At 39.4% G+C, this 23,058-nt stretch overlaps 1 protein-coding gene across 4 annotated transcripts in view; it reads right to left on the bottom strand.

The window, feature by feature from the left end:
* The window catches only part of RIMS2 (regulating synaptic membrane exocytosis 2), a 1,281,054-nt gene that overhangs the window by 372,207 nt on the left and 885,789 nt on the right, over positions 1-23,058 (bottom strand). The window lies entirely within an intron of this gene.

The raw sequence follows: 23,058 nt of genomic DNA, 5'->3' as shown, positions 1-23,058 counted from the left end.
TAATAAATTAATCCTATTTAAAACTAAATACTTACCTGTAAAATAAACCCTAAGATAGCTACAATGTAATTAATAATTACATTGTAGCTATTTTAGGATTTATATTTATTTTACAGGTAACTTTGTATTTATTTTAGCTAGTTAGAATAATTATTAAATAGTTATTAACTATTTAATAACTACCTAGCTAAAAGAAATACAAAATTACCTGTAAAATAAATCCTAACCTAAGTTACAATTAAACCTAACACTACACTATCATTAAATTAGTTAAATAAATTAGCTACAAATAACTACAATTAAATTCAATTAAATAAACTAACTAAAGTACAAAAAATAAAAAAAGCTAAGTTACAAAAAATAAAAAAAATAAGTTACAAACATTTAAAAAATATTACAACAATTTTAAGCTACTTACACCTAATCTAAGCCCCCTAATAAAATAACAAAGCCCCCCAAAATAAAAAAATGCCCTACCCTATTCTACATTAAAAAGTTACCAGCTCTATTACCTTACCAGCCCTTCCATCCGATTGAAGTCTTCATCCAAGCAGCGTCTTCAATCTTCATCCATCCGGAGCGGAGCCATCTTCAGACGAGCCGACGCGGAGCAATCCTCTTCTTCCCGACGACTAACGACGAATGACGGTACCTTTAAGTGACATCATCCAAGATGGCGTCCCTTCAACTCCGATTGGCTGATAGGATTCTATCAGCCAATCGGAATTAAGGTAAGAAAAATCTGATTGGCTGATTGAATCAGCCAAACAGATTGAAGTTCAATCAGATTGGCTGATCCAATCAGCCAATCAGATTGAGCTCTCATTCTATTGGCTGTTCCGATCAGCCAATAGAATGCAAGCTCAATCTGATTGGCTGATTGGATCAGCCAATCCGATTGAACTTAAATCTGATTGGCTGATTCAATCAGCCAATCAGATTTTTCCTACCTTAATTCCGATTGGCTGATAGAATCCTATCAGCCAATCGGAATTGAAGGGACGCCATCTTGGATGACGTCCCTTAAAGGGCCATAATACCCAAATGTTTAAACACTTGAAAGTGATGCAGCATAGCGGTAAAAAGCTGACTAGAAAATATCTCCTGAACATCTCTATGTAAAAAAGAAAGATATTTTACCTCAAAAGTTCCTCAGTAGCCACCTCCCATTGTAAAGGATTTCTAAGCAGCATATTACTATGTCTGTCCTGGGACAGCTGAAAGGATGAGCTTTGTGAACTCTCATATTATTTCACCAATCAGGTAAAGGAAGCTTACTATGAAATCTCATGAGAGTTAAGTCATATCTCATGAGATCACAGTAAACCTTCATTCGTTGTTAGTCGTTGGGAAGAAGAGGATGGCTCCGCATCGGCTCGTCTGAAGATGGCTCGGCTCCGCTCCGGATGGATGAAGACTTCAATCGGATGGAAGACCTCTTCAGCGCCGCCTGGATGTTGACTTCAATCGGATGGAAGACTTCTTCAGCGCCCCTTGGATGATGACTTCTGCCGCTCCGGATCTCCTCTTCGGTTCCATCGGTGGTCGGCTGGCTGAAGACGGCTCAAGGTAGGATGATCTTCAGGGGGGTAGTGTTAGGTTTATTTAAGGGGGGTTTGGGTTAGATTAGGGGTATGTCGGTGGTGGGATTTAATGTTGGGGGGGTTGTATTTTTATTTTACAGGCAAAAGAGCTGTTTTCTTTGGGGGCATGCCCCGCAAAAGGCCCTTTTAAGGGCTGGTAAGGTAATAGAGCTGCTAACTTTTTAATGTAGAATAGGGTAGGGAATTTTTTTTATTTTGGGGGGCTTTGTTATTTTATTAGGGGGCTTAGATTAGGTGTAAGTAGCTTAAAATTGTTGTAATATTTTTGAAATGTTTGTAACTTATTATTTTTTTTTGTAACTTAGCTTTTTTATTTTTTGTACTTTAGTTAGTTTATTTAATTGAATTTAATTGTAGTTATTTGTAGCTAATTTATTTAACTAATTTAATGATAGTGTAGTGTTAGGTTTAATTGTAACTTAGGTTAGGATTTATTTTTTTGTATTTCTTTTAGCTAGGTAGTTATTAAATAGTTAATAACTATTTAATAACTATTCTAACTAGCTAAAATAAATACAAAGTTACCTGTAAAATAAATATAAATCCTAAAATAGCTACAATGTAATTATTAATTACATTGTAGCTATCTTAGGCCTAGATTTGGAGTTTTGTCGGTAACGACCCGAAAAACTAACGCCGGCTTTTTTCTGGCCGCACCATAAAAATAACTCTGGTATCGAGAGTCCACATAAAGGCTGCGTTAGGCTCCAAAAAAGGAGCGTAGAGCATTTTTAACGCAGCTTCAACTCTCGATACCAGAGTTGCTTACGGACGCAGCCAGCCTCAAAAACGTGCTCGTGCACGATTCCCCCATAGGAAACAATGGGGCTGTTTGAGCTGAAAAAAAACCAAACACCTGCAAAAAAGCCGCGTTCAGCTCCTAACGCAGCCCCATTGTTTGCTATGCGGTAACCCTTCCTACGTCTGCACTTAACACTCTAACATGTACCCCGAGTCTAAACACCCCTAACCTTACACTTATTAACCCCTAATCTGCCGCCCCCGCTATCGCTGACCCCTGCATATTATTATTAACCCCTAATCTGCCGCTCCGTAAACCGCCGCTACTTACATTATCCCTATGTACCCCTAATCTGCTGCCCCTAACACCGCCGACCCCTATATTATATTTATTAACCCCTAATCTGCCCCCCCACAACGTCGCCTCCACCTGCCTACACTTATTAACCCCTAATCTGCCGACCGGACCTGAGCGCTACTATAATAAAGTTATTAACCCCTAATCCGCCTCACTAACCCTATCATAAATAGTATTAACCCCTAATCTGCCCTCCCTAACATCGCCGACACCTAACTTCAATTATTAACCCCTAATCTGCCGACCGAATCTCGCCGCTATTCTAATAAATGTATTAACCCCTAAAGCTAAGTCTAACCCTAATACTAACACCCCCCTAAGTTAAATATAATTTAAATCTAACGAAATTAATTAACTCTTATTAAATAAATTATTCCAATTTAAAGCTAAATACTTACCTGTAAAATAAATCCTAATATAGCTACAATATAAATTATAATTATATTATAGCTATTTTAGGATTTATATTTATTTTATAGGTAACTTTGTATTTATTTTAACCAGGTACAATAGCTATTAAATAGTTAAGAACTATTTAATAGCTAAAATAGTTAAAATAATTACAAATTTACCTGTAAAAGAAATCCTAACCTAAGTTACAAATAAACCTAACACTAGACTATCAATAAATTAATTAAATAAACTACCTACAATTACCTACAATTAACCTAACACTACACTATCAATAAATTAATTAAATACAATTGCTACAAATAAATACAATTAAATAAACTAGCTAAAGTACAAAAAATAAAAAATAACTAAGTTACAAAAAATAAAAAAATATTTACAAACATAAGAAAAATATTACAACAATTTTAAACTAATTACACCTACTCTAAGCCCCCTAATAAAATAACAAAGCCCCCCAAAATAAAAAAATGCCCTACCCTATTCTAAATTACTAAAGTTCAAAGCTCTTTTACCTTACCAGCCCTGAACAGGGCCCTTTGCGGGGCATGCCCCAAGAAATTCAGCTCTTTTGCCTGTAAAAAAAAAATACAATACCCCCCCCCCAACATTACAACCCACCACCCACATACCCCTAATCTAACCCAAACCCCCCTTAAATAAACCTAACACTAAGCCCCTGAAGATCATCCTACCTTGTCTTCACCATACCAGGTTCACCGATCGGTCCAGAAGAGCTCCTCCGATGTCCTGATCCAAGCCCAAGCGGGGGGCTGAAGAGGTCCATGATCCGGCTGAAGTATTCATCCAAGCGGGCCAGAAGAGGTCTTCCATCCGATTGAAGTCTTCATCCAAGCGGCATCCATCCGGAGCGAAGCGGCAGCATCCTGAAGACCTCCACCGCGGAACATCCATCCTGGCCGATGCGAGCTCAATCTGATTGGCTGATCGGATCAGCCAATCGGATTGAACTTGATTCTGATTGGCTGATTCCATCAGCCAATGTGGTATTCTGAGCTTTGTATTTCACTAAACAAGCATTTGCACATTTGTTATAAAGGTTAGCCCTAAAATTAGAGCTTGTTGCTCTTTTTTGTAGTAATCAGAAAACAACTTCTATGTAGCCTGATTAAACAATATGAGACATTTAATATATGATGAATTTATATATTAACTACTGACTTAAGTGTTAATAAACATAAGGATTTATTAATATAATATATATCTTATGTTCGATATATATATATGTAAACGGAGGCCACAGATGAAAGAGAAATACTGACACGCTCAGAATCAGTAATGGTAGAAACAAATTGATCCTTTTTACTTCACGCAATCACACACAGCCTAAAATATTTACAAGTTCAGACATTCCACAGACACACAATGTTTGTTTATATTGGATGTTGCAGGTAATAGGATATGCCCAATAATTCAGAATGGTGACAAAAAACAAGCAGGTATGAAGTTTAAAGGCTTTAGCTTTGTTCGTGTACGTTACCACCTTGAGGACCGTGGTTATTCTGTTACCGCATTGGAAGATCCGTGTCTGGGACAGGCAGCGTGTGTGAATGCGGCTTACTTCCGGGTAGCGGTGAAAAAGTAGATCCGGCCGTTGAATGATCCAGACTCGGTAATGACAAAGTAACGATAAGATCGTAAGAGATTCAAGATGAAGCAAAAGTAAACATAGTAAACCACTTTGCACAGGATACAAGCAATAGGAGACCTGAAATAAGGAAAGCTACAACAGAGTAGCTATGACTTCAATAATCAGGCAGTAAATGAGTGTTACAGGTAGTCCTTAAATAGGGTGGAGACCAAATAGGAGGGGTTAGAGTTAAAGGTATACCACAGCCAATCCGAATATTCCTACCTTAATTCCGATTGGCTGATAGAATCCTATCAGCCAATCGGAAATCGAGGGACGCCATCTTGGATGACGTCATTTAAAGGAACCGTCATTCGTCGTTCAGTCGTCGGCCAGGATGGATGTTCCGCGGTGGAGGTCTTCAGGATGCTGCCGCTTCGCTCCGGATGGATGCCGCTTGGATGAAGACTTTAATCGGATGGAAGACCTGGTGTCGTTAGGTGTCGGCGATGTTAGGGAGGGCAGATTAGGGGTTAATAATATTTATTATAGGGTTAGTGAGGCGGATTAGGGGTTAATAACTTTATTATAGTAGCGCTCAGGTCCGGTCAGCAGATTAGGGGTTAATAAGTGTAGGCAGGTGGAGGCGACGTTGTGGGGGGCAGATTAGGGGTTAATAAATATAATATAGGGGTCGGCGGTGTTAGGGGCATCAGATTAGGGGTACATAAGGATAACGTAGGTGGCGGCGCTTTGCGGTCGGCAGATTAGGGGTTAATAAGTGTAGGCAGGTGGAGGCGACGTTGAGGGGGGCAGATTAGGGGTTAATAAATATAATACAGGGGTCGGCGGTTTTAGGGGCAGCAGATTAGGGGTACATAAGGATAACGTAGGTGGCGGTCGGCAGATTAGGGGTTAAAAAATTTTTTCCGAGTGTCGGCGATGTGGGGGGACCTCGGTTTAGGGGTACATAGGTAGTTTATGGGTGTTAGTGTACTTTAGAGCACAGTAGTTAAGAGCTTTATAAACCGGCGTTAGCTCAGAAAGCTCTTAACTACTGACTTTTTTCCTGCGGCTGGAGTTTTGTCGTTAGATGTCTAACGCTCACTTCAGAAACGACTCTAAATACCGGAGTTAGAAAAATCCCATTGAAAAGATAGGATACGCAATTTACGTAAGGGGATCTGCGGTATGGAAAAGTCGCGGCTGGAAAGTGAGCGTTAGACCCTATTTTGAGTGACTCCAAATACCGGCGGTAGCCTAAAACCAGCGTTAGGAGCCTCTAACGCTGGTTTTCACGGCTAACGCCAAACTCTAAATCTAGGCCTTAGGGTTTATTTTACAGGTAAGTATTTAGTTTTAAATAGGATTAATTTATTAAAGTATAGTGTAGTGTTAGGTGTTAGTTTTTATTTTACAGGTAAATTTCTCTTTATTTTAACTAGGTAGCTATTAAATAATTAATAACTATTTAATAGCTATTGTACCTAGTTAAAATAAATTGAAATTTGCCTGTAAAATAAAAATAAATCCTAAAATAGCTACAATAAAATTATTATTTATATTGTAGCTATATTAGGGTTTATTTTAAAGGTAAGTATTTAGTTTTAAATAGGAATAATTAATTTAATAAGAGTTAAATTTATTTAGATGTATTTAATTAATATTTAAGTTAGGGGGGTGTTAGGGTTAGTGTTAGACTTAGGTTTAGGGGTTAATAAATATATTACAGTGGCGGCGGAGTAGGGGGGCAGGATAGGGGTTAATAAATTTATTATAGGTGGCGACGGTGTGGGGGGGCAGATTAGGGGTTAATAAGTTTAAGATAGGTTGCGGCGGGGTCTGGGAGCGGCAGTTTAGGGGTTAAACTATTTATTTAGTTGCAGTGAGGTCCGGGATCCGCAGGATAGGGGTTAATAAATTTATTATAGGTGGCGGCGGTATAGGGGGGGCAGGATAGGGGTTACTAGGTATAATGTAGGTGGCGGCGGGGTCCGGGAGCAGCGGTTTAGGGGTTAATACATTTATAAGAGTTGCGGCGGGGTCTAGGAGCGGCAGTTTAGGGGTTAATAACTTTATTTAGTTGCGGGGGGCTCCAGGGGCGCCGGTATAGGGGGAAGAACAGTATAGTTAGTGGGGGTGCTTAGTGACAGCTTGTCAATAAAGCTGTCAAAAAGCCGAAGAGCAGCGAGATCAGATGAGTGATAACTCTCACAGTCCGCTGCTCATCACCCCGTACTTGGTGCGCAGCTTTTTGACAGATTTTTTGATAACTTAGGCAAAATTTTTCAGGTCCGCGGCGGCGATGGTAGGCGAGCTTAGGCGGGCATATTGAACCGGCGAAGGCAGGTAAAGTAGACGCGTTGATAACTAGAGGCCAATGGCCTCCATTACATATGCAGCGTCGCCCGCAAAATCCTCCGCCGCCAGATTTTACACGTTTTTGGTATTAAATATACGGCGTAGCATACAAGTTACGCGCGTATATTTCACCCGTCGCTCGTAATTATTACTCCCATAGGCTAACATAGAACGGCGTCGCAAATCAGTATCCAATATCCAGCGCAAGTACTTACGTGGCGAAAATGGAGAAATCTTACTCCATTTTTACCTCGCCATAAAAGGCAGCCGTAGCAGGCTTTGCGCTGGGTATGGGAGCACCGTAACTCCCAAAAATGCCTGCAAAAATAAACTAACATCTAACGCATGCGCAATGTCTATCTGTCAACCGCAATTCCCCACCATAATAACTAATAAAGTCTATTAACCCATAAACCGCCATAGCCCACAACGCAATAAACCTAATCAAGTATTAACCCCTAAACTGCCATAGCCCACAACGCAATAAACCTAATCAAGTATTAACCCTTAAACCGCCATAGCCCACAACGCAATAAACCTAATCAAGTATTAACCCCTAAACCACCATAGCCCACAACGCAATAAACCTAACACCTAACCCCTTTAACCTAAGTCCCCCTAACCTAACCCCCCCTAAATAAACTAAAATTACCTAATTTACAAAAAATTAAAGTTACTATTAAATATAAAAAAAATGTACACTACTTTTAAAAAACAAATAAACTAAGTATAAATTAAAAGGGCAGTCTAATCAAAATTCAGGAGTAGACTGTCCCTTTAAGCAAGAATTACAGAAAATAAAAAAATCTAAGATTACAGAAAATAAAAAATAAAATTACAAAATTTTAAATAAATTACACCTAATCCCTATGAAAATAAAAAAGCCCCCCAAAATAAAAACACTCCCTAATCTAATCAACTACCAGTAGCCCTTAAAAGGACTTTTTGCAGTGCATTTGTTGGGCATTGCCCTTAAAAGGGCATTCAGCTCTTTTGCTGCCCACCCTATCTAAATAAAATAAATCCCCCCAAAAAACCCTTAAAAAACCCTAAGTCTAACCCCCAAGTGGTCCTCACATGTCCTGAAGTTCAGCGGAGAAGGTCCTGTTCCAGGCGGTGAAGTCTTCTTCCAAGCGGCGACCTCTTCTTTCTTCTTCCAGGAAACTGCCGGCGCGGAGCGGAGGGCGGAGTTGAAGACCGGCGACGCTGGAACTGAAGACCGACGACTCTGGAACTGAAGACCGATGACTCTGGAACTGAAGACCGGCGACCGCGGAACCATGGAGCGTGGAGGATCCTTTTCATACGATTTCCGCCGTACATTGAATAGGAATTCAAGTTACGTGATTAAAAATGGCGTCCCTTGAATTCCTATTGCCTGATTTGAGCCTTCCAATTCAAATCAGCCAATTGGATGAGAGCTACTGAAATCCTATTGGCTGTTCAAATCAGCCAATAGGATAAGAGCTACTGAAATCCTATTGGCTGATTTGAACAGCCAATAGGATTTCAGTAGCTCTCATTCGATTGGCTGATTTGAATTTGAAGGCTCAAATCAGGCAATAGGAATTCAAGGGACGCCATTTTTAATCACGAACAGTTGAATTCCTATTCAATGTACGGCGGAAATCGTATGAAAAGGATCCTCCACGCTGCATGGTTCCGCGGTCGCCGGTCTTCAGTTCCAGAGTCGCCGGTCTTCAGTTCCAGAGTTTCCGGTCTTCAGTTCCAGAGTCGCCGATCTTCAATTCCGCCCTCCGCTCCACGCCGGCTGGTTCCTGGAAGAAGAAAGAAGAGGTTGCCGCTTGGAAGAAGACTTCACCGCCTGGAACAGGACCTTCTCCGCTGGACTTCAGGACAGGTGAGGACCACTTGGGACTTAGACTTAGGGTTTTTTAAGGGGTTTTTGGGGGGATTTATTTTATTTAGATAGGGTGGGCAGCAAAAGACCTGAATGCCCTTTTAATGGCAATGCCCAACAAATGCCCTTTTCAGGGCAATGGATAGTTTAGCGTTTTTAGTGTTAGTTTTTTTTGGGAGGGTTTACTGGTAGGGGGGCTTTGTGTATTTTTTTGGCAAAAGAGCTGATTATCTGGAGGCAATGCCCTGCAAAAAGTCCTTTTAAGGGCTACTGGTAGTTGATTAGATTAGGGGGTGTTTTTATTTTGGGGGGCTTTTTTATTTTCATAGGGATTAGGTGTAATTTATTTTAAATTTTGAAATTTTATATTTTATTTTCTGTAATTCTTGCTTAAAGGGACAGTCTACTGCTGAATTTTGATTAGACTGCCCCTTTAATTTATACTTAGTTTATTTGTATTTTAAAAGAAGTGTACATTTTTTTATATTTAATAGTAACTTAAGTATTTTGTAAATTAGGTCATTTTAGTTTATTGGGGGGGGGGTTAGGTTAGGTTTATTGCGTTGTGGGCTATGGCGGTTTAGGGGTTAATACTTGATTAGGTTTATTGCGTTGTGGGTTAATGGCGGATTAGGGGTTAATAGTTTTAATAGGTAGTTTGCGATGTTGGGGTTGGCGGATTTAGGGGTTAATAATTTAGTTATTACTTGCAGTGTGGGTTTGATGGCGGATATAGGGGTTAATAGTTTAAATAGGCATATTGCGTTGTGGGGGGTTATCGGTCTAGGGGTTAATACATTTAATATTAGTAATGAGAGGGGGGGATTGCGGATAACAGAATTTATGCTTACCTGATAAATTACTTTCTCCAACGGTGTGTCCGGTCCACGGCGTCATCCATTACTTGTGGGAATATTCTCTTCCCCAACAGGAAATGGCAAAGAGCACAGCAAAAGCTGCCCATATAGCCCCTCCTCGGGCTCCGCCCCCCAGTTATTCGACCGATGGTTAGGAGAAAAAAAGGAGAAACTATAGGGTGCCGTGGTGACTGTAGTGTATAGAGAAAGAAATTTTTCAAACCTGATTAAAAAACCAGGGTGGGCCGTGGACCGGACACACCGATGGAGAAAGTAATTTATCAGGTAAGCATAAATTCTGTTTTCTCCAACATTGGTGTGTCCGGTCCACGGCGTCATCCATTACTTGTGGGAACCAATACCAAAGCTTTAGGACACGGATGAAGGGAGGGAGCAAATCAGGTTACCTAGACAGAAGGCACCACGGCTTGCAAAACCATTCTCCCAAAAATAGCCTCCGAAGAAGCATAAGTATCAAATTTGTAGAATTTGGCAAAAGTGTGCAGAGAAGACCAAGTCGCTGCCTTACATATCTGATCAACAGAAGCCTCGTTCTTGAAGGCCCATGTGGAAGCCACAGCTCTAGTAGAGTGAGCTGTGATTCGTTCAGGAGGCTGCCGTCCGGCAGTCTCATAAGCCAATCAGATGATGCTTTTCAGCCAGAAAGAAAGAGAGGTAGCAGTAGCTTTTTGTCCTTTCCTCTTACCAGAGTAAACGACAAACAAAGATGAAGTTTGTCTGAAATCCTTTGTTGCATCTAAATAGAACTTTAAAGCACAGACCACATCTAAATTGTGTAACAAACGTTCCTTCTTTGAAACTGGATTCGGACACAGAGAAGGAACAACTATTTCCTGGTTAATATTCTTGTTAGAAACTACTTTTGGAAGAAAACCAGGTTTAGTACGCAAAACAACCTTATCTGAATGGAACACCAGATAAGGTGTATCACACTGCAAAGCAGATAATTCAGAAACTCTTCTAGCAGAAGAAATAGCAATCAAAAACAGGACTTGCCAAGATAGTAACTTGATATCTATGGAATGTAAAGGTTCAAACGGAACTCCTTGAAGAACTGAAAGAACTAAATTTAGACTCCAAGGAGGAGTCATGGGTCTGTAAACAGGCTTGATTCTGACCAAAGCCTGTACAAAAGCTTGTACATCTGGCACAGCTGCCAGTCGTTTGTGTAACAAAACAGATAAAGCAGAAATCTGTACTTTTAGAGAACTCGCTGACAACCCTTTATCCAAACCCTCTTGGAGAAAGGAGAGAATCTTAGGAATTTTAATCTTACTCCAGGAGAATCCCTTGGATTCACAACAACAGATATATTTTTTCCATATTTTATGGTAAATCTTTCTAGTCACAGGTTTTCTGGCTTGAACCAGAGTATCTATCACTGAATTTGAAAACCCACACTTGGATAAAATCAAGCGTTCAATTTCCAAGCAGTCAGCTGCAGAGAAACTAAATTTGGATGTTCGAATGGACCTTGTACTAGAAGATCCTGTCTCAAAGGTAGCTTCCATGGTGGAGCCGATGACATATTCACCAGGTCTGCATACCAAGTCCTGCGTGGCCACGCAGGAGCTATCAGAATCACCAAGGCCTTCTCCTGTTTGATCCTGGCTACGAGCCTGGGAAGGAGAGGAAACAGTGGAAACACATAAGCTAGGTTGAACGACCAAGGCGCCACTAATGCATCCACTAGAGTCGCCTTGGGATCCCTGGATCTGGACCCATAGCAAGGAACCTTGAAGTTCTGACGAGACGCCATCAGATCCATGTCTGGAATGCCCCATAATTGGGTTAACTGGGCAAAGACCTCCGGGTGGAGTTCCCACTCCCCCGGATGGAAAGTCTGACGCTCAGATAATCCGCCTCCCAGTTGTCTACTCCTGGGATGCGAATTGCAGATTAATGGCAGGAGTGATCCTCCACCCATTTGATGATCTTGGATACCTCTCTCATCGCCAAGGAACTCTTTGTTCCTCCCTGATGGTTGATGTAAGCTACAGTTGTCATGTTGTCTGACTGGAATCTTATGAATCCGGCCTTCGCTAGTTGAGGCCAAGCCCGGAGAGCATTGAATATCGCTCTCAGTTCCAGGATGTTTATCGGAAGAAAAGACTCTTCCCGAGACCATAGACCCTGAGCTTTCAGGGAATCCCAGACCGCGCCCCAGCCTAATAGACTGGCGTCGGTCGTGACAATGATCCACTCTGGTCTGCGGAAACTCATTCCCTGAGACAGGTGATCCTGAGTCAACCACCAACGGAGTGAGTCTCTGGTTACCTGGTCTACTTGAATCTGTGGAGACAAGTCTGCATAGTCCCCATTCCACTGATTGAGCATGCACAGTTGTAATGGTCTTAGATGAATTCGAGCAAAAGGAACTATGTCCATTGCTGCAACCATAAATCCTACATGCACTGAGCTATGGAAGGCTGCAGAATAGAGTGAAGAACTTGACAAGCGTTTAGAAGCTTTGACTTTCTGACTTCTGTCAGGAAGATCTTCATTTCTAAAGAATCTATTATTGTTCCCAAAAAGGGAACTCTTGTTGACGGAGACAGGGAACTCTTTTCTACGTTCACCTTCCACCCGTGAGATCTGAGAAAGGATAGAACAATGTCTGTATGAGCCTTTGCCTTGGAAAGAGACAACGCTTGAATTAGAATGTCGTCTAGATAAGGTGCCACTGCAATGCCCCTCGGTCTTAGAACCGCCAGAAGGTACCCTAGCACCTTTGTGAAAATTCTGGGAGCAGTGGCTAAACCGAACGGGAGAGCCAGGAACTGGTAATGTTTGTCCAGAAAGCCGAACCTTAGGAACTGATGATGATCTTTGTGGATAGGAATATGTAGGTACGCATCCTTTAAATCCACGGTAGTCATATATTGACCCTCCTGGATTGTAGGTAAAATTGTTCGAATGGTTTCCATTTTGAACGATGGAACTCTGAGAAACTTGTTTAGAATTTTTAAAACCAGAATTGGTCTGAAAGTTCCCTCTTTTTTGGGAACTACAAACAGGTTTGAGTAAAACCCCTGACCTTGTTCCACTGTTGGAACTGGGTGTATCACTCCCATCTTTAACAGGTCTTCTACACAATGTAAGAATGCCTGTCTCTTTATTTGGTCTGAAGATAAGCGAGACATGTGGAACCTCCCCCTTGGAGGAAGTTCCTTGAATTCTAGAAGATAACCCTGAGAGACTATTTCTAGTGCCCAGGGATCCGGAACATCTCTTGCCCAAGCCTGAGCAAAGAGAGAGAGTCTGCCCCCTACTAGATCCGGTCCCGGATCGGGGGCTACCCCTTCATGCTGTCTTGGTAGCAGCAGCAGGCTTCTTGGCCTGTTTACCCTTGTTCCAGCCTTGCATTGGTTTCCAAGCTGGCTTAGCCTGGGAAGCGTTACCCTCTTGTCTAGAGGCTGCAGAGTTAGAAGCCGGTCCGTTCCTGAAATTACGAAAGGAACGAAAATTGGACTTATTCTTAGCCTTGAAAGGCCTATCCTGTGGGAGGGCATGGCCCTTCTCCCCAGTGATGTCTGAAATAATTTCTTTCAAATCTGGCCCAAAAAGGGTCTTACTTTTGAAAGGGATATTAAGCAATTTTGTCTTGGAAGATACATCCGCCGACCGAGACTTTAGCCAGAGCGCTCTGCGCGCCACAATTGCAAACCCTGAATTTTTCGCCGCTAATCTCGCTAATTGCAAAGCGGCATCTAAAATAAAGGAATTAGCTAACTTAAGTGCGTGAATTCTGTCCATGACTTCCTCATATGGAGTCTCCTTATTGAGCGACTTTTCTAGTTCATCGAACCAGAAACACGCCGCCGTAGTGACAGGAATAATGGACGAAATTGGTTAGAGGAGGTAACCTTGCTGAACAAAAATCTTTTTAAGCAAACCCTCCAATTTTTTATCAATAGGATCTTTGAAAGCACAATTGTCCTCAATGGGAATAGTCGTGCGTTTGGCTAGCGTAGAAACTGCCCCCTCAACCTTAGGGACTGTTTGCCATGTGTCCTTCCTTGGGTCGACCATGGGGAACAATTTCTTAAATATAGGAGGTGGGACAAAAGGAATGCCTGGCTTCTCCCACTCCTTAGTCACTATGTCCGCCACCCTTTTAGGTATCGGAAAGGCATCAGGGTGCACCGGGACCTCTAGGAATTTGTCCATCTTGCACAATTTTTCTGGAATGACCAAAGAGTCACAATCATCCAGCGTAGTTAGTACCTCCTTAAGTAATGCGCGGAGATGCTCTAACTTAAATTTAAACATCACAACATCAGGTTCTGCCTGTTGAGAAATTCTTCCTGAATCAGAAAGTTCTCCCTCCGACAAACCCTCCCTCACTGCCACTTCTGACTGGTGTGAGGGTATGACAGATAAATTATCATCAGCGCCTTCTTGCTCCACTGTATTTAAAACTGAGCAATCACGCTTTCTTTGAAATGCTGGCATTTTGGATAAAATATTAGCTATGGAATTATCCATTACTGCCGTTAATTGTTGCATAGTAACAAGCATTGGCGCGCTAGATGTACTAGGGGTCGCCTGCACGGGCATAACTGGTATTGACACAGAAGGAGAGGATGAAGAACTATCCCCACTACCTTCATTTGAGGAATCATCTTGGGCAACCTTATTAAATGTGACAGTACTGTCCTTACTTTGTCTGGACGCCATGGCACAATTATCACATACATTTGAAGGGGGGACCACCTTGTCCTCCATACATACAGGAAACAAAAAGGAGGGTGTCCCTGTTAGGTGTGTAGAGAGTTAGTAGGAGCAAAGTCACTGCAGTACATGAAAACTTCACAGACCCAATGGGTTGAACAATACCAAACAGGCGTTTGTGGTATAAGTGTTCCCCCCTCCTCTCACCTCTGATGCATCCGGTCCTGGGGGCAGGATCAATGAAACCTGAGAGCGGTATACGCAGCTTACCGGTGGCTCTGCTACTCCAGCCTGTCCGGTGTAGCACACAAACTGCGTCCGCTGTTGGTGCCTGTACTCCCTCGTCAGACGTTCCTGGAGGGAGGGGGGCGGGAACCACCTATCAATCCCCTGTGTATTTCCATGCAGGATTGGTTGGAAGACGTCCTCTGCTGAATTGCTCACTCCTGATTGGAGGGGAATCGATCTCAGCCAATCCTCTTTGTGAGTAGGGGAGGCACGGCTGCAGGGTCCGTTCAGCAGTGTGGTAGTCAGGGATAGAACGAGGAGCAATCTCCTCTCTCAGTGCTCACGCTGGTAGGTCACAGAATCAGCACAAAAGAGGAAGCGGAACACTGAGTTTCATAAAAGTTCAATTTATTTCAGCAATTAAAACAAAAAACTTCAAGGAGATAAAGGGTGCTATTCCTTGCATAGGGTTCAGCTCAAACAGCTGCTGACATGTTTCGCCAACGGCGGAATGCCGAAACATGTCAGCAGCTGTTTGAGCTGAACCCTATGCAAGGAATAGCACCCTTTATCTCCTTGAAGTTTTTTGTTTTAATTGCTGAAATAAATTGAACTTTTATTTAACTCAGTGCTCCGCTTCCTCTTTTGTGCTCCATACATACAGAACATGTTCTATCTGAAGGTACAGACATGTTAGGCAGGCTTACACAGGCTAATAATGCAAAAAAAAAAACGTTTTTAAACAAAACCGTTACTGTCTCTTTAAATGTTAAACAGAGCACACTTTATTTCTGAATGTGTGAAAAACTATGAAGCAAATATCCAATCTTTACCAAATTTTCACCCTAGTGTCTTAATGCTTTTAAAGTATTGCACCCCAATGGAGCTGTTTTATCAATTAGCAATTTTAACCCCACTACAGTCCCAGCCACAGCGTTTGCTGCGACTTCACCTGTCCTTGGGGGTTATACGATACCAAAATAAGCCTTCCAAGAACGTTTTCAATGACCACCAGACCCTCTCACATGAAGCTGCATGCACTGCATCCAAAATAAACTGCGCAATTATGGCGCGAAAATGAGGCTCTGCCTACTATAGTGAAAGGCCCTTCCTGACTGGGAAGGTGTCTAAACGACTGCCTGGCGCCTAAAAACGTTCCCAAACACTAAAAGTTTTGAAAATCACTTCAAACCTCATAAAAACTTAAATAAATCAATTGATTTAGCCCACAAGAGTGTCAACCAGTATATAGCCCATAATAAGCCTTCATTCTGTTAAGAGTCTAAGAAAATGGCTTACCGATCTCAAAGAGGGAAAATGACAGTCTTCTAGCATTACACAGTCTTGTTAGAAAATGGACTAGTCATACCTTGAGCAGAAAAGTCTGCAAACTGTTCCCCCAACTAAAGTTCTCTGGGCTCAACAGTCCTGCGTGGGAACAGCAATTGATTTTAGTTACTGCTGCTAAAATCATACTCCTCTTTTAAACAGAACTCTTCATCCTTTTCTGTTTTAGAGTAAATAGTACAAACCGGCACTATTTTAAAATAACAAACTCTTGATAGAAGAATAAAAAACTACAACTAAACACCACATACTCTTCACCATCTCCGTGGAGATGCTACTTGTTCAGAGCGGCAAAGAGAATGACTGGGGGGCGGAGCCCAAGGAGGGGCTATGTGGGCAGCTTTTGCTGTGCTCTTTGCCATTTCCTGTTGGGGAAGAGAATATTCCCACAAGTAATGGATGACGCCGTGGACCGGACACACCAATGTTGGAGAAATAGGGGTTTTACGTGTCGGGCTTATTTTTGGGAGGCGTGTTAGACTTTTACGGGAGATTTGTTATTTTCTTTACTTTTCTTAGGCGCCGGCAGTTTCTAAAGTGCCGTAAGTCACTGGCGACTCCAGAAATTTGTATTTTACGCTCATTTCTGGACATCACTAGTTTATCAGACTTACGGCACTTTATGAACTGCCGCCGGTGGTTTATGTAATACCCCGATGTGCGAGGTGAAATTACGGATGGTGCAGATTCCCACACTTGCGCCGAAACCTGCGCTGTATATTTGATCGCGCCCATGATATACAAATGTCCACAGAACTTAAAGGAACAGGAAACCCCACATTTTTCTTTCATGATTTGGATAGAACATACACATTTAAACAACTTTCCAATTTATCAAATTTGCTTTATTCTTTTGTTATCTTTTGCTGAAGGAACAGCACTGCACTACTGGCAGCAAGATGAACTCTCACAAAAGAAAATGTGTGCAGGAACCAATCAGCAGCTAACTCTCACTAGTGTAGGATATGTGCGTATTCTTTTTCAACAAGGGATACCAAGAGAACAAAGCACATTTGAAAATAGAAGGTAATTTAAAAGTGTCTTAAAATCACATGCTCTATTGGAATCATGTAAGTTTAATTTTAACTTTCCTATCCCTGTAACATACATGACATGTGAGCCCAAAATATTGCATATACATCTGTGCTTCTATTATTTAATTAAATTAAGTGTGAGCATATAAAGCACTGTGAATACTTGTTTATGTTGTATTTGATTATCAACAATCAAACAATCATAAATAATTAAACTTACTGTACAAAATATACATCTGTTCTATGGATTGGTTAGAATATTTTACAATATGTTTAGTATATTTTAATATTTTAATATTTTATATATAATATTTCAAAAACGTGCCTTAAGATTACTATGTTGTTATGTGCACTAACCCGACTACATTAAATTTAAATTTGCGAAACTCGATGTGCAAAACATATATTTTACATTCCTATGTTTTTAAACTAGAAAATAACCTTATTTATATATATATATATATATATATATATATATATATATATATATATATATATATATATATATATATATATGTGATACTGCTAATGTAAAACACATAGCTATACCTACATATCTATAGTAATAGATATATGTACATGTAAAGGTATATATATATATATATATATATATATATATATATATCTTTATGTATATATAAATATTTAAGAACAAATAGAACTTATACTGCTGTGAGAAGAACATTACAATGTGAAATATTAATATTTTATATAAGATTTAGCAAACTTGAATATACAGGGTCGTGTTAGCACGCAAGTATGGGTGTTAGTTTTGTTTTTCGCGCTTCATTAAAGTTAACGTGGTTGCAATATATATATATATATACTGTGTCTATCGTGTTTTTGCTTGTGCGCAAACGTTTTACTTTCAACTTGTAATACGAGCGCAAGTTGGGGACGAATTGGTGGAAAGATGATTAGAGTATTGTTAAATAGAGAGTAGAAGAGATACTTGCAGTAAACTTCCTAGACTAACTTACAAAATAAATGTATGTATAGTAATTCTGCTAATTTAATTCTTTTGTTGCCACATTTAACTTAATAAGCTTAAAGATACCTCTATTTTTGTTTAAAGCAGCAGCATTAACACCTTGAACGCCAGAGTGGACACATATAGAACTTAATTATATCATATGCCCCGCTAACAGTGGTTGGAGTATAAATAGTTGCTACAGCTTATAGGGAAATGTTACCTAAATGCTGCACCACTTTAAAGTAATGTAGCATAGCTGTATAAAGCTAACTAGAAAATATCTAAAGAACATCTGTATGTAAAAAAAGGAAAACAATTTACCTCAAAATTTCCTCAGTAGCCATCTCCCATTGTAAAGGGACTTTAAGCAGCCAATCAGGATTTACAAAGAAGCATGCATTTGGCATGTGCAGCACAGTTTCTTTATTTCCCTCCTTAGTTTAAAAGGATACTGAACCCAAATTTTTTCTTTCATGATTCAGATAGAGCATGCAAGTTTAAGCACCTTTCTACTTTACTCCTATTATCAGTTCTTTGTCGTTCTCTTGGTATCTTTATTTGAAAAAGCAGAAATGTAAGGTTAAGGGCTGGCCCATTTTTGGTTTAGAACCCTGGGTAGCACTTGCTGATTGGTGTGAGATTGAGTAAAGCAAAGTATGAATTCAGCAATGATTAATATAACTGGAATTTTTATAATCATGCTGGTGAGCTGATGAAAATTTGAGGTAAAATATATTTTTTTACATAGAGATGTTCATGTGATATTTTCTAGTTAACTTTATATATATATTCACCAATGTTTTTTTTATAACACACCCCTACATGAAGTGTATTAAATGTCATCTATCAAAGCTTCACAATGATACAGTTAGAAATAACTGCAACACTTCAGTCCATAAACAAAGCTCATATATGTAAAAATACAAACAGTTTTTTTTTTTTTTGGGGGGGGGGGGGAGACCACTGCAAAATGATCAGTTTCTCTGATTTTACTATTTATAGGTATGTGTTTGAGTAAATATAAATAGAATATACAAATATTGTAATTTAGAGCATTTATTATATTATATATATACCACTGTTGTGGTCATCAATATCCTCTTGCAATAGGACCAGCTGGAATGCAAAAACAGTGCTAGTAGTACCTAAAAAGTAAGTGAGGGCTCAATTTTGGCTTTACTGGCAAAGTGAACGTCAGGTTGCTTCCACCCTTTAAAATTTTCAAAGACAGCGGTTAATAAGAACAAGGTCAAGCAGCAGACATTGGGGACAACAAAGCTACAGACTGGCAGAGGGCAAAAACGACTCTCCAATGCCCGGGATGACTGACAACTCATTCAAATGTAACTGAACAACAGTAGGATGACATCAAGTGACCTACAAAAAGAATGGCAAATGGCAGCTGGGGTAAAGTGCACAAAATAAGAAAAAAGCCCTACATTAATAAGAAACAAAGAAGAGCCAGGTTGAGTTTTGCAAAAGACAATAAGAATTGGAACGTAGAGGACTGGCGTAAGGTCATCTTCTTTGATGAGTCCAATTTTCTTCTTTGCCCAACACCATGTAGTCTATTGGCTAATCTGACTTTTGGGGGGGTACTGTATTTTTTTTTACATGTAAAAGAGCTGATTACTTTGGGGCAATGCCCCGCAAAAGGCCCTTTTAAGGGCTATTTGTAAATTAGTGTAGGGAATTTTATTATTTTGGGGGGCTTTTTTATTTTATTAGGGGGATTAGATTAGGTGTAATTAGTTTAAAATATTGTAATTTCTTTTTTATTTTCTGTAATTTAGTGTTTGTTTTTTTCCGTAATTTAGTTTATTTAATTTATTTGTATTTAATTGTAGGTAGTTTAGGTAATTAATTTAATTATAGAGTAGTGTTAGGTGTAATTGTAACTAAGGTTAGGGTTTATTTTACAGGTATATTTGTACTTATTTTATCTAGGTAGTTATTAAATAGTTAATAACTATTTAATAACTATTGTCCCTAGTTAAAATAAATACAAAGTTGCCTGTAAAATAAAAATAAATCCTAAAATAGCTACAATGTAACTATTAGTTATATTGTAGCTATATTAGGGTTTATTTTATAGGTATTTAGTTTTAAATAGGAATAATTTATATAATTATAGTAATTTTATTTAGATTTATTAAAAATAGATTTAAGTTAGGGGGTGTTAGGGTTAGGGTTAGACTTAGGTTTAGGGGTTAATACATTTAATATAGTAGCGGCGACGTTGGGGGCGGCAGATTAGGGGTTAATAATTGTAGGTAGGTGGCGGTGATGTTAGGGACGGCAGATTAGGGGTTAATAACAAATTTTATAGTGTTTGCGAGGCGGGAGTGCAGCGGTTTAGGGGTTAATACATTTATTATAGTGGCGGCGATGTCCGGTCGGCAGATTAGGGGTTAATAATTGTAGGTAGGTTGCGGCGGCGACGTTGGGGGCGGATATTAGGGGTTAATAACTATAATGTAGGTGTCGGCGATGTTAGAGGCAGCAGATTAGGGGTTCATAGGTATAATGTAGGTGGTGGCGATGTCCGGTCGGCAGATTAGGGGTTAAAAAATTTTATTTTAGTGTTTGCAATGTGGGAGGGGGGGCCTCGGTTTAGGGGTTAATAGGTAGTTTATGGGTGTTAGTGTACTTTGTAGCACTTTAGTTAAGAGCTTTATGTTCCGGCGTTAGCCCATAAAACTCTTAACTACTGACTTTTAAATGCGGTAGGAGTCTTGGAGGTAGAGGCTGTACCGCTCACTTCTTCCAAGACTTGTAATACCGGCGTTAGGAAAATCTCATTAAAAAGATAGGATACGCAATTGACGTAAGGGGATTTGCGGTATGGAAAAGTCGCAGAATATAAGTGAGCGGTACACCTGTACCTGCCAAACTTGTAATACCAGCGGGCGTTAAAAAGAAGCGTTAGAACCGCTGCTTTTTAAGGCTAATGCCAAACTCGTAATCTAGCCGAATATTTGTATTTGGAATATGGGAGAAATGCTGTCATTAGTTTATAGAATGAAACAAAAATGTTAATTTTACTCAAACACATACCTTTAAATAGTAGAACCAGATAAACTGATAATTTTGCAGTGGTCCCTTAATTTTTTACAGAGCTGTATGTATGTATATATATATATATATACACACACTATATATATATATATATATATATATATATATATATATATATATATATATATATATATGAGATAGACCAACTATAGGGAATTTTAAGCTTATCACAGTCTAAGAATCACTGCACTAGTGCTACATATCTTGAAGCACAAAAAAACATATATATATAACAAAGTATATATATGAAAATGCACAGCATGGTGGCATTGTTAAAACACTCCACACCATGCATACCTCTCAAGGTCATTGTAAGCACCCTCAGAATAAGTACGGCACATCTTACGGGAACGTAGCAAGCGAATTGCATCTTCACAAAAGATAGGATAAATAGGGTGATCCTTGCTGCCAAGACATGTGCAGAGTTGATGAACTCAAAATGATTATACAAGGTAAAAAAAACACATCATATTGAAAAATAGAAAGTTTGTAAAAGTAACTAAAATATGGACATAACAAGAATATGTTGTAGAGGTAAAACTAATAGTTCATCAGCTATATTATAAGCTATTATTATTAATAAACATATATTTCAAATTCCTAGACAACAAGTTGATTTGTCAATATGGGAAGCAATTTTAGCATAAATCGTTGTCCAAACAACAAAATATTTGTCAAGAGTCAAAAAAGAAAAACAACATAGGCAAAAATCACAAACTGTTACACTACTCCACTGTGTCACTTGGTATAATCATACAGATTATACCCAAGCTTGGGTATTGTAAAATGGAGCCAGTTATGTAATTAGTTTCTGCATGGCAATGTAACACTTTAATCGATTAATAACCCAAAACTCTTCTTTCGTGATTCAGGCAGAGCATACAATTGTTTAAACAAGTTTACAATTTACTTCTATTATCAAAATTGCCTTGTCCCCATGATATTTTGTGTTGAAGAGATACCTAGGTAGGGCACTACATGACAGGCAACAGTGCTGCCACCTATAATCTTGCATTTGGATATTATTCTTGCAAAACTGTTGACATATAGTGCTCCAGAAATGGACAGGCTCTTGAGCTTATGTCCCTGCTTTTCAAAAAAAGATACCAAGAAAACAAAGAAAAATTGATAATAGAAGTAAATTACAAAATATGCGCTATCTGAATCATGAAGCAAAAAATGAGGGTTTCCCTTTAATTATGCTTAAACTTTCTGCTGCTTTGTTTAGGTTTGAATAAGACCAAATATGTTAATATTAGAAACATTTTACATCTCAGCAAAAGAAGGTTAATTTATACCATACAGAAAAATATCATATGGCTCATATGACTATAACTATTTTGTTGGAATAAGTAACTAAAAGCCAATCTTGCCTCGGTAAGCTCTTTAGTCTTTCAAGTATAGTTTACCGGCTCATTCATTGGTTAATAGCTCAGCTTGGTGAGGCTGGAAAAGGTTGAACCTCCCCAAGTGTCAATTATGCTGACTGTGATTTATTAAAATATAAAATGATTAGATTTACAAGCACATTCGTTTAACTGGCTCTTATGACAAATGTAACTTTATGATCATATGTTCCCTCTGATTAGGCATTACTAGCAATAATGTATAAACTCTTTAGTTAAAAAATCTGCCTCATTTACATTATATCTTCAAATTACATATGGAATGAGCCATTTAAAAGAAGATGCAAATACTTATAGAGCCATGTCGCATACACACATCTCTTTGTTCCTCTAAGAGTCACTTAATGTAGGATAAACCATCCTAGACATTGTATAGATTATAATATTTAATGTACAGTGCCCATAAACCTACCATGTAATATGAAACCTGGCAAGTGCGTTAGGTCTCAGTGGGTAAACAACGATATATTAAATAAAGTTCTCCTTTTCCAATTTCTTACTTTCACAGTCCTA

The sequence above is a fragment of the Bombina bombina genome, chromosome 5, assembly GCF_027579735.1.
Source record: "Bombina bombina isolate aBomBom1 chromosome 5, aBomBom1.pri, whole genome shotgun sequence".
Taxonomy (NCBI): domain Eukaryota; kingdom Metazoa; phylum Chordata; class Amphibia; order Anura; family Bombinatoridae; genus Bombina; species Bombina bombina.
This window is presented reverse-complemented; position numbering and strand designations above follow the sequence as displayed.